General features: G+C 36.9%; 1 pseudogene; it reads right to left on the bottom strand.

Moving 5' to 3' along the window:
- Positions 1 to 603: 603 nt before the first annotated feature.
- On the bottom strand, positions 604 to 11,971 carry LOC145818517 (beta-1,3-galactosyltransferase 7-like; annotated as a pseudogene).
- Positions 11,972 to 13,533: the final 1,562 nt, after the last annotated feature.

Here is a 13,533-nt window from a genome sequence, read left to right as displayed (position 1 = left end):
GACATACTTTCTATGTCGTATATATTTTTTACGACATTTTTGTCATGCCATAAATCATCATACTTTTCATGGCGTAATTTTGCATGCCGTTGAAGGTTATTTTTAATATATTTATGGCATACTATGTATACTGTATATAATCTTTTTCGACATTTTCTTACATGTCATAAATCGTTACACTTTTTACGATATAATTTTGTATGCCGTAAAAGATTATTTTTAGTATATTTCTGACATAGTTTGTATGCCGTATATAATCTTTTACAGTATTTTCTTACATGTCATAAATTATTACACTTTTTACAACATAATTTTGTATGCCGTAGAAGGTTATTTTTAAGATATATATATATATATAGAGAGAGAGAGAGAGAGAGAGAGAGAGAGAGAAGAAAAGCAAATTCAAAGTTCATTACATGAGTAAACTCAATATATGAACACATGATATCACTAAAATGCCCACTTTAGTACTTGAAAAGAAAATTACAAGATTAGATAACAAATTATATGTACAAATGAAAGCAAAAAGATCATATACAACACAAGCCAGTCAAGTCTAATTCATTATTAGGAGCAGTAGAGAGAGCTAAAGAATCAATTAACTTAGCCAATACAGAAAGGCCCTACCTCAATACCAATCGTAAGGATTTGAAGAGCAAATGTTGCAGTAACAGCAACAGCTGCAAGTACACATTTCACAACAACAGAAAAGCACCCAGCTTCCTGCAAAGCCAGGGCAAACTCAAAAACCTGCAGAAAAATAAATCCATCTTAAGAGGAAATCTCTTCTTCAAAGCTTGCAAACTTATGAATTTTTTTGGAAAATATATAATAGTGGTAGGGTTATAATAGTTTTATGCACTCTGCATCACTCGGCAAATACAAAATTCCCAAAATTGGAAAAAAAGGAAGAAAGAATATAACAATAAAAGAAAATGAAAAGAGACAGTGTATACCCAAATTGACATGGAAATCATCATCCACTTTGACATAGAATTCATCATCCCATTTTGCAAAAGCAGTGGAGAAGAAAATTTTGGTTTTTGCAGACAATTCATGATACCCTTCAACATGTTCCTACAAGACAACATGACTTATGAGCACTAAGATTGAGAAAAAAAATTGTGGATTGTCCACAATATTTTTTGTACATACGAGCTCTGTGCATCCTTACCAGTCTGAGGAAGTCCTTATGTTGAGAATCTTCTGAATCAATAGCTCGATCTAGTATGCTGTTAGATGTTGCACTGCACCAATCAAAACAATTGGCATTCATCATAATTCTCAATTATACACACAGGTGCCCTATATGATGCAAATAGATTGTACCAAGAGCAAAAGGTATGTATCTTCCATTTAGTAATATTATCCTATTCAAATGGATTTGCGTTGGTTTGAGTTAGGACCTGCTTTTTCTAAACCCCAAATTAAAAAGACCTCTATTTCTCAAATGAATTAGACTATTTGAAATCAAGAAAACAAATAATTTTTGGGTATTAATGGTTAGATTGAAAACCAATACATAGCAGAAAGGGCTAAGGTTAATTTAAACTTAGTTTGGTAGGCTTTTGGGGCTAAAATGTGCAATTTTAGGGCATTATGAACAATAACCTACAAATAGTACTTGGGGTAATTCAGATAGAGGACGAGAAGAAGGGGGGAAGAAGTGTCTCACCTTCATCACAAGGTTTAGGGAAATTCATACAACCACAACCTCAAATCCTCATAACTCAACTCTCTACTGAAAACTGAAGATTATTTGCAAATCCATAGGATGCTACATTCTTCAAATTCTACAGAAAACAATGACTTCAAAATTTGGAAATTAAAATTTTTTAACCAACTAAAATATTTTAGAACTAATAACGACTCTATAAAAGATCTAATAACATTATTTAAAGCATGGTAGTAAGACAATAGTAGTCTATTATTCACACATTGAAGCTTTCATTGTCTAAAAAGAATATATTGGTCCCAATTGTGTCCTTTCCTCGTAGCAGTTACTCAAAAAGTCACATCATAAATTATGTTCAATAATCAAAGTTTCTATGGGGCATGATCATGCATGAATTTTTTCAGTCAATCTATCACCCATTAAGCTACTGCAATATTTTTTTTATAGAAGTACCCATGTTGATTCTAGTCTTTCCAATTTTTTTTATTCTCATTCAATCAAGTATCCTCATAAATCCCTTTCACTCTTTTCCATTTTTTATTCTCTTTTGGCTACAACTCATTTCATTATATCTCGTCTAACACCAATGTTTCTTGGCTTTCCAACATTTTCTCTATGGCATTTAGGTCATTCTGTCACTATTCAACATAGATTTTCTTGTTTTTTGGTAAGTATAAATTCTCTTTAAATTTGCGGCTTTTATCATTACTAAAGCTCTTAAGGTGAAAATCAAACTTTAACTATCTACCTGAAATCCTGGGAAATATCCTCCCTTAAGGTGCAAAATCAAACTTTAACTGTCCACCTCATACCCTTGAGAAAATCCTTTTCAACTACTGTCTTCTTACACATGATTATGCTAAGACTCCCAAGACAATAATTTACAACATCTACATACTAGTTAAGAAACAGATGCGGAACACAATCAGAAGAGAGGAGACAACTTTAGAATTTTAAACGAAGCAACCCTTGGAACCTTGTTTGGTCAAGTATGTTTTAATTAATTTTCATGGACTATAATTTACAGCTTCTATATACGACAAAATAATTGCTGCCTATAAATTTTATTACATTTTTAAGTTTCTACAGCTTATAAAATCAAGTTAATTCCAACTCGTTTCTGTCTGCAAAAACATCCAAACTTTCCCTAACGTTCTTAAATCCTAGAACTACAAGTTCACCTTATTCAAACTAACCATGATTTCAATCATATGGAGCAGCGAGCAAAGTTTCCTTCCTTGTGCTGTTTCACATAAATTTGACATCAAAGTCCACAGGAGAGTGCTTCTTGTACTTGTCCACCAACACCAACGTGGAATGCAGATCAATTAAGATTTATGCCTTGTTTGTTATAACCTAAAAAAGTCAAAAAGCCAAAAAGTCACTATTATATTTAAGTCACATCATCTTATTTAAGTCACATCACTTCAAACTCAACCCATATCTAACCCATATTTCATAAAAAGTCAAAAAGCGTACTTAGTTAAATCATCCCAGACCACCCCTTGGTTCACCTGACCAATTGATTTATTGGTCAAATAGTTCTGCAGTTCTTAGATATACCAACAAACATCTTCATGGTAATTTAGTTTGTCTTTTTCTAGTCTCATCAAAGAACATCACAGAACGTAAAAGTAAATTACCCTGCAGCATACTCATATTTTTCACTAGCCAAAACATAATGTGAAAGTGAGTGGTAAAGATTATTTGTGCTTGTGCTATGACTATGGTTGCTGACCACCAATGGAATGGAAATACAGTAAGCAAAGAATAATTTAAAACTTGTTCATTCTCATAACAAGTGAACATCTCAAAACTTCCTGGATATTCTATTTTAATTTTTAAAGGCAATTCATGTGATAATGATACAATTATTTGCTTAACAATGTCTATTGTTACACAAACATGAGCTGACTTTTGACAAATCCATATCAAGGAAAAGCAATGGATCCAACTTCAAAAAATTAATAATGAGATCATATTGCCTGAAGAATTCCTATTGTTTTCAAATAATACTAAACTAACCAACTTGTGAGAAAATGCAGACAAGAGATTTACTTATGGCCGATCATGAACCGGATGATAATTCCTTTCTCTTGTTCCAATTGAAGAAGTCTCTTTCCTAATCAAACCCAAAAAGCTAGTCAGGGAAAGCCATGAAATTAAGATATAGTAGGACATACACACAAAGACAATATCAAATTATCACCTTGAGGCATCCAAGTTTGTCTAACCGAATCACGCCTCTTCCTACTACTAAAAGCAGTATTAATTCCAATAACTATGAAAGCCTTCTTCCTAGGCAAGCCCTCATGAGTCAATTCAAAGATGTGAGTGAACTCATCAGATATGCTTATCTCTTAAGAACTTCGAGTAGCAGCTAGCTCCACCTGAAGCGTTGAAATCAACTTGCCTATTGATCTGCCAGACCTCCGAAAAAACTGAATTATCAATACAAACTTCAATTGATCCAATAAACACACACAAGAGAAAATACGAAGTATGACGAGTTTCAAACTCACTGAATCATTCGATATAGAGGAGTGTGTAGAGATCAGTTAGGGTTTGAGATCAATTGATTAAGAATGCATTTGGCTTTGTAGTCTACATTTCCATGGCTCTCACCAAACCCTAACTTTAAATAAAATGATGAATTCGAAGCTTTTGGGAAAAAATGATTGAGAGACGGAGAAAAATTGATCGATTGGAAGAGAAAGTGAATGACATACATTGTGAGGCCATGCGAAGTCGCACGATCGATCAAGGCAATGCTCGAAGAGAGCTCGCACGCACACACACACACAGAGAGAGAGAGAGAGAGAGAGAGAGAGAGAGGGCTTGGGGCAAAATTATGTACAGATAGAATGAGAGGAGTGTGGGAGAGTAGTGAACGGGGCTAAAATAATGTTTTTGAGTTTTTTTTTTTTTTTTTTTTTTTTTTTTTTTATAGATATTGTAAGTTTTTAAATATTTTAAATAATTTTTTTACTTTTAAATTCAAATAATTTACATATATTTAAATGAAAAATATTTTTTAATTTTTTTAAAAAATCACTCAATTCAAAAAAATATAAAACTTAATACATTTTATATATATTATATTTTTTTTACAAATATTTTACTTTTTAGTTGTATTTATTTTGGGCACATTTAAAAAGTAAAAAATAAATAAATTATTAAAAGAAGAGAAAATATCAAACCAAGGTAATTTTAAAAAAAAAATAATTACAAATTAGTGAGAAGCCATATAAATATTAATCATTAAAATTATAAACTTTTTTATGAATATGTAATTTTTTTCCCCAAAATTGCACTGGGTGCAATTATCCCTTAAAAGAGACACTAAATTATAAAATAATGTATAAATTATTTTTTACGTTGTCCTCAATTAGGAAAATTTAAAGTGAGAAGCTTGATTGGAAATTGTTACCTTTTTTTAAAAATAAAAAATAAAAATTGGATTGAAATTTTCTTTGATAAAGTTTTCACGACATGCTAATACATGCCGTGTAAAGTTATAGGCCTTGTTTGGTTTGGCTTTGGGAAAAAGAATTTAGAGAAAATTTTTAAAAATTTTGTTTGGTTTGTAATTTTTCTCAAAAAATTTTCAAAATCACTTTGTCTCTCCTACACATCAATCAATCACTTTTTCTCTCACATACATCTACTCAATTACAACAAAATATCAAATTATCCAAAACTCCCAAACTCCAAACTATTTTCAAAATATACAACCAAACAAACTATAAAAATTTCTAAACTCTCTTCCCAAAATATTTTTTGAAAACTTATCTCCCAAAGCCAAACCGAACAAGGCCATAATATTTTACAACATGAATTATATGTCGTCTTAAGTGCAAATATTTTACGACATATTTTTGTATGGCGTGAAAATATGTATTTTTACGGCATGCTTTTGCATGCCAAAAAAATTTTTTAATGATTTTTTTTTTTTTTGGTGTGTGTGCAGAAGTTTTCATAACCTGTTAATGCATGCCGTGTAAAGTTATAATATTTTACAGCATAAAATGTATGTCGTTTTAGGTACAAATATTTTACGACATATTTTTTAAGTCGTGAAAATATACATTTTTTATGGCATACTTTTATATGCCATAAATATATAAATTAACAACTTACATAGTATGTATGTTGTTATTGAAAAACGATTAATGGCTTGTAAAAATAAAATGTCGTAGAATCTAGTAATTACGACATGCATTTAATGTGTGTAGTAAAGTTGAAGCTGTAAATAGTTAATTTTGTTGTAGTGAAATTTTGTTTATAGTTCTATTACATGTGACACTTAAACTTGGGTGCTATTAGGAATTGGCCCCCCAAAGAAGCAAAGAGTAGTCAATTGTCTCAGTTAAGATTCCAATATCCTTTTGTATACACTACAACAAAATTAAATTTTTATAGCTTGCAATGCATACCGTAAAATCTCTTTCACGGCATGCACACAAATGCCGTTATATGACATGCCGTGGAAAGTTGAGCATCAATTATGGCATGCAGGTAAAGTTGTAAAAAGTAATAAATTAAACATTAATGACATACTTTGTATGTCGTATACAATTTTTTCCGACATTTTTGTCATGCCATAAATTATCATACTTTCCATGGCATAATTTTGCATGCCATAGAAGGTTATTTTTAATATATTTATGGCATACTTTGTATGCCATATAAAATATTTTATGACATTTTCTTGCATGTCATAAATTATCACTTTTCGCGACATAATTTTGTATGTCGTAGAAGGTCATTTTTATTATATTTATGACATACTTTGTATGCCATATATAATCTTTTACAACATTTTCTTGCATGTCATAAATTATTACACTTTTCATGACATAATTTTATATGTCATAGAAGATTATTTTTAGTATATATATATATATATAGAGAGAGAGAGAGAGAGAGAGCAAATTCAAAGTTTATTATATAAGTAAACTCAATATATGAACACATGATATCATTAAAATGCCCATTTTAGCACTTGAAAAATAAATTACAAGTTCAAATAGCAAATTATAAGTACAAATGAAAGTAAAAGGATTATACACAGCACAAGCCAGTTAAGTCTAATTCATTATTAGGAGTACTAGAGAAAGGTAAAGAATCAATTAACTTGGCCATTACAGAAAGTCCCTGCCCCAATACCAGTGGTAGGGATTCGAAGAGCAGATGTGTAGACAACCCATTTTTGACCAACCTCAAGACTTAGACGTCATCGTTTGTGCACTCGATGATTGTGCTTGTTTGTGCTTGTTTTGAGAGCCCGAAGTTCTTAGCGGAACGCCTTGTCTTTGAGCCTCTAAACCCTTTTTCTTTTGTTCTTGTTTTTGGGCCAAACCTTGGTGCCTTTTGCCTAGAAGGGGGAGGGGCCTTGTCGGCCACTTTTCCTCTTTGTTGACCACTTGAAGTGGTCGGTTGGCTAGGTGAGGTGGCCGGTCACTTCTTTTTCAGATATTTTCTTAGCCAGCTGTGCCAGCTGTTGTTCACTGAATGACATCTCCATACACGCGTATGGAGGGATGAATACAAGCCTTTGGATTGATTTTCTATATAAGGGAGGGGGGGTTTCTCCCCCATTTTGAGAGGTTAGACAATTTTGAGCGTAGAATTCTTTCTCTCTCTTCTTATTTTGTGCTTGATAGTTAGAATTCTCTACACTTTTGCACTAAGACCCTTAACCAAACATCTTTATCTTGGAGCTGAGGTTCTTTGAGGCTTAGTTTGAGCTCCTAAGGGTGGTTTAAGTTCAGAATTGTGACTGATTTTGTGCTGTGCTTCAAGAGGTAAAGGACTTGCCTTGTAGACTTTATTTTAATCAATTGCTTGGCTATCTTTTTACACTGTTTTGACCTGGTTTTTCAACTATAAAAAAACTCTATTTTTAAGGTTTAAAAATGGTAGTTTAGGTCTTAGTGGGTTAGGGAGTTGTCTCTCATTTTTTGCCCTTTGGCTTGTGAAGCCTTTTGTGTCATTTCTTACCACCTTTAAATCAGAATTTTTGGCCCTTTTAAACAATGAAATCCAGAGTTATTTCAATGGTAAAAAGTATGTTTTGAAGTCCAAAAATGGAGGGGTTAACCTCCCTTCATTGTGTCTCACTTCCATGCCTAGTTAACGTCACATGATGACATGTTTTTGTGCCTTAACTTAGCTTATTTTTAGCATGTGTTTGCCTCTGGTTTGGCATGATTTAGCTCTATTTTGGGCTGCTTTGGTCATGTGGGCTTTGTTTTGTATAGTTGTAGTGCAAATGGCTTCACTAGCTTGGCATTTTAGGCCTTTAAACATGTTTTGCTTTGAATGATTGCATGTTGTAGTGTCCTTTAACATGTAATTTCAGTGTATATAGCTCTGTTACATGCTCATTTATTTCACTCTTTATTGCTTTTGAGAGTTGTGTCTTGAGTCTTATTTGCAAGCTAACATTTAAGCATGTTTTTCTAGCCTTTCATGCCTTAATATCAGCATGTTTTAGCCACAGTTTTGGCATATATTAACTCTGTCTAGAGCTGGTTTGGTCAGTTGAGCTTTGTATTGCATGCCTATGGTGTTGTGATCTTTACTAGCTTAATGCTTTAGGCTCTGAAGCATGTCTTGCATGTGTTGCTTGCATGATTTAGTGTCTTTTTGCATGCCATTTCAACACAGAAATATCTGCAACCTCCCTCTATTCTTCACTTTTTTCTTTGTTTTGAAAGTGGCCTTGAGCCCCTTCTTGGCTTGAGTGTGGAATTGAGGCTCTCATGCCTAATGATTTTAATCCTCTCTTGAGGGTTTATACTAACCAATAACATGAGGCCTCTTTCATGCTCAAGGTACTTGTGGCTTAAGCCCTCTTTCCAATTAGAGGACTCTCACTTTGGACTTAATTGGTTAAAGGACTAATCGGTAATGTAAAATGTGTAAATAAAACATGACAAGTAAAACTTGAGCAAGTTAAGGACGTTGTGTTGCATTGCATGTGTTTGGATCGGACGTTAATCCAAACACAAGAAAAGTGGGATGTTTCATACTCAAAGTGATGAAACGTGTCATTTTTCTTGGTCACTGCCACTCTTGATCATGCATGATAGGGTTGTGGTCCTTCGAGTCTTATTTGTGCATTCATTGAGCTTGTATAAGCTTGGTTCTTTGGCCATCATGCATGAAAATGCTTGGTTAATGGCTTGAGAGCCAAGAGCTACACTCTTTTGAGCTTGAAAGATGATAAGGAGGGTAACAGTATACACATTTCTTGAAAATGCATTGCTTTGCCTCTGTTGCTCTCTGTTGCAGCAAAAGCAGAAGTCCAGAAATGGGGGTGGCCACCGGCCACTTAAACTAGCCGACTAGCCAATTAAGGTGGCCGACAGCCATTTTTTGTGGCCGACCGGCCACTAATGAATTTTTGTGCAAATGTGTTCCTGTGTTGGAGCAGAGGCAATCTGGAAGTTGGTATAGTTTTTAGAGATCAAGAGTGCAAACAGAGGCATCCGATGGCAAGGCAAGGGCATTTTCGGGTGAAGCAAACGAGCATGCATGCATCCCTCGTCCCTTGAAGCCGTTTAAATCATTTTGCTAGTTAGTTAGTGTAGCTAATTATTCAATTCGTTTTGTAATATTTTAATTAGCTTAGCGTAGCTAGTTATTCAATTGTGTTGTAATAATTAGTTAACTAGAGTAGTTAATTAGTATTGTTTTGTAATAGCTAGCTTAGCTTAGTGTAGCTTAGTTTATTCGTTCGGACCCTCCTTCATGAGGGCATAATGTTATAATAAGTGTGCGTGTGTGTGTATGTCTTCCAACCCCATGCCTTTCTTCCTTTTATTTATCCTCTTTCGATGGTTAGATTAGGGATCATGTTTCGATTAGCATACCTTATGCTTGCATGTTTGCATCATTCATTTGTCTTGCATGCACCGAGGCTTGGCGCATCATTCAAACTGTATTGTATTTCAATATACCTATTTGAATACGTGTTTATCACATGTTATCAAATCGAATCATATGCCATATTAATAGCCGAGCCTATTAATTACATTATTGCATGTGTTGCATTAGGTATCTAACATAGTTAGGATCATGCATTGTTTCTAACTAGCTTTTGTTTTGGCTTGGAGTACTCGGTAAGTTTTATGCTTTAGCATACTTGCATGAGTGTGAGTGTTGCCATGTTTCGCATGCTTGCCATGAGGTTATTTGCTTAAATGATAAACTGCATGAATGCCTGTGGATGAAGGCTTTGTTGCTTGAATTGAAACAGTTCAACGAATGAATGTTTTAAGCCCACTTTGCGAAGTGGCAAATCATGTTTTAAGCCCATCATGTTTGGTGGCAAATCCGTGTTTTAGCCCACTTGAAAGTGGCAAATTGAAACCATTTTTGAAAACAAACATAAGTTGAATTTGTTCCAAATCTTGCGACTTGGTCTATACTTGCTTGTGTGCGTCACGTAATAAAGTTAGCTAAACAGTCAGAACAAGAACACACGAGGTATATAAAAAAGCATATCATGATTAGTAGAGGCCGATCTTTTGATCAGGCGAGCGGGGGTGCTTATTTCAGGACCTTCCCCACTCGTACCCAAGTTCCTGAGCCGAGGCAACTTTGGTGATGATGGACACGTGGCCTTTGGCACGAGTCAGGGTTTTCTAAATTTCCCAAAAACAAAATATTTATGTGGTGACTCTGTAATCTGGCAAAGTAGTCCAGTTTTGGCATTATTTGATTCAAAAATGTTTTTCCAAAATGATTTGCCGGATTGGACTCTTTGGTGTTTATCAGTCTCACATTGCACTGTGTGAGATTATATTCAGAATCGTGACAGGAGTCCGAACTGTAGGACTAATTCGAGCTCTCCGAAAGGGGGCACGAAGAAAGTCGAGCTACAGTTTTTGGCGACTCTGCTGGGGATTTTTAGAACTTGACTCGAACTCATGATATGTTGTTTTATCTACACTTATGTGTTTCTTTGATTTGCATTTGCATTGGTGCGCCTAAGTCACAGTGTTTGCCATCTGCTATTCCTGAGTGGTTTACAGGAGGCTTGCTTGGAAAAGCGTACCATAAGGCTGACCGGTTGTAGGCTCTGCCGCGATGGGAACACAAACTTTGGATCTAGACTACCGCTGTACCGTTTAATCCTACTTTCACTTCTCGGCGTTAGGAGCGAGAGGTATATTAGGTGGTCTTGATAAGGCACCCTTTTTGACCAATTGACCCAGTTGCATATCGGAAGCCATAGAGATTGTTCCAAACTAGGACAGGTTGCTCACCCGAATGTAGGTTTATTTGAAACCACTTGCTTGCGTAGCTATGGAGAAGTGGTTTGGAAATACTCTTCTGATCCTGGGAGACGCTAGTGATCCTCAGCTAGTCACCTAAAAAGATATAGATACTTCGGTCGGGGGTGCCGGAATTAGCACTCCGATGGACAAGTCAGTTCAGACACTCAAGATAGCTTGTTTACTAAGTTTTGTGAAGTGATTCTTACATACCTTTCTAAATCCGTGGTTCTTGTATTTATACTTGGTTCTCCCTTGATCCTCGGGACCAGGGCCTACTTTTCAATCATTGCCTTTTCTCTTATTTGGCTCTAAGGATCTACACCTATTCGGCGCGTATATCATATTGACTTCTCGTAAGATATGGCCGATTAACATCAGTCTTATAAGACACCTTCCGATTAAGCCCATTATTCGGCTCTAAGGATCTACACCTATTCGGCGCGTATATCATATTGACTTCTCGTAAGATACGGCCGATTAACATCAGTCTTATAAGACACCTTCCGATTATGCCCATTATTCGGCTCCCACAATTGCCCCCCGAACTCCCCATTAGCGACAGTTGATCGGCGTGTTCGGTCTTGAAACGGAAAAGTTTAAAATAGGTCAGGCGGCTTCGCGTATCCCAACACAAATGTCAGAATACGCACACCTTTTCGATCATCATTACACTTTCCCACCTCATTCGTGCGTCTCGCATTTAATGCGATTTGAAATTTCAGTCCTTTCGAATGCACATCTCGTTGAGTATTCGAGACTCTTGGACCGTCAGCGGGTGTCCCTTCTCTGTTTCGCATTTTACGCAAGTCTTCTCCGTCTATCTCTGCTCCGTTTAATCTTCGTAAGTATTCTTATCCTTTCTTTACAATCCTGTTTTCTGTTTGTCATTTTGATTTCGGCGAAACCTTGAACCCCTGCAAAAATGGCTAAACACCTGAAAGACCTCCTTTCTGAGGGTCGTATTTCCGGATTTCGGCGACATTTTTCCATTCCCGATGATATCCATTTATCTCTTGTGACGGACAGTACTCTTGATATGGAGAGGGAGGATCAAAATACGATCGTCTTCTCTCTCTTATCCATAGCGGAGGGCGGAGTTCGCTTTCCCCTACACCCATTGCTTAGGCCGTCCTTCACTATTGGAGTCTGATTCCTTCCCAACCCAACGTAAATTTCTTTCGAATCATCATGGGGGTGATAGAGTTGAACCGACGTCTTAGGATCAACCTTGGCATTCCGGCGATTCGGCACTGCTACGCTTTGGCCAAATTTTCTGGTCAGTTGGGGCAATACTTTCTCAGGGCCAAGGATACTGACCATCACTTGATAACCATGCTTGCCAGCTTTGGTAAGAGAGTTAACGATGTAATGGTCAATGTCTGAGGTAATTGGGAGTTCGGGGAAGGCGAAGACCGCCTAGATCCTATTCCCAGATGGAAGGGTGATCCAGGTTGCCGTATAACGCTTTGTGTCTGTTGGCCTGCCTTTTATTCGGCTTTCTTCCTTTAATCATCTCTTGTTCTTTGCAGGTAACAGTTTGAAGAAGATTCTTCCATCAACCGACGACGCAGTCCTTGAGGAGGTCAAGCCTGTACTCAGATACTTCGGTCGTCCAAACGTACAAAAGCAAGGAAGAGCTGCTCACCTACTTATACTACATTCTCGGCTGTAGAAGGAATTCCAATTCCAGCTGGCGAGCGACAGGTTTCAGCTCTGCTCTTTCCCAGCTTCAAAAGCCTTAGGCAAATTGGCCTTGAAGATTCGGATTCGGGGGCAGACACGGAACCGGTGGTAGAGGTGGTTGCTGAACCAACCAGGGAGGTCGCTGAGGAGGCCAAAGAGGTTGACGATGCGATACGCTCGGCGTTCGAGGCTGCCCGACTTAATCATCCCTCATAGTCCACTTCAGGTCGGGCAGAGTTTTCTTCCGGAGATATTTTTGCAAATTTGGAAGACTTACCCGGCGATTTTTTTGAAGGTATGGCTGGGGAAAGCCTTACGCAGATGGCGCGAAAGAAAAATGCCGAGCGAATGGCTACTCGAAAGAAAGCCGAGGCTGCTCACTCTGAGCCCACCTTGACTAAAGCTTTTGTACTCGTTATTGAGGAGACGGTTCAGGTTGCTGAGGCTGAGACGGTCCAGGTCGTTGCGGCCGAGACGGTTCAAGTTACTGGCGATTGACCGATTTCGGAGGAGTGTGGCAAAAAGCGCAGCGCCGAAGGGGAGGCTAGGTCGGAAATTAACTTTGCTACTAAACAGCTCGTTTAGAAGAGCCGGACGCGGTTACGCCTTTTATTGTTCGGCCAAAGATCAAAGATACGCCAATCTCTTCCGATGCTTCAGTTATTGAGGATCCAGCCGTGGCGTTGAGCCTGGCGGCTTCAGTTTCCTTGCCGGTTGACAACGCAGCCTTTCGCGCCGTGCCGGATATTATGGCCGTTGCCCTATCTGCTCAGTCGACGCTTCTGGTAAGTGCATCAGATTCTCTTGAATTTGTTTTCATTAAGGTATCTGACGACCTGAACTTGTTTTGCAGACTGTTGGCAGGATCGCGGACCTAGGCCGCCG

This window comes from Camellia sinensis, chromosome 2, assembly GCF_055761805.1.
Source record: "Camellia sinensis isolate YWXY chromosome 2, ASM5576180v1, whole genome shotgun sequence".
NCBI lineage: Eukaryota > Viridiplantae > Streptophyta > Magnoliopsida > Ericales > Theaceae > Camellia > Camellia sinensis.
This window is presented reverse-complemented; position numbering and strand designations above follow the sequence as displayed.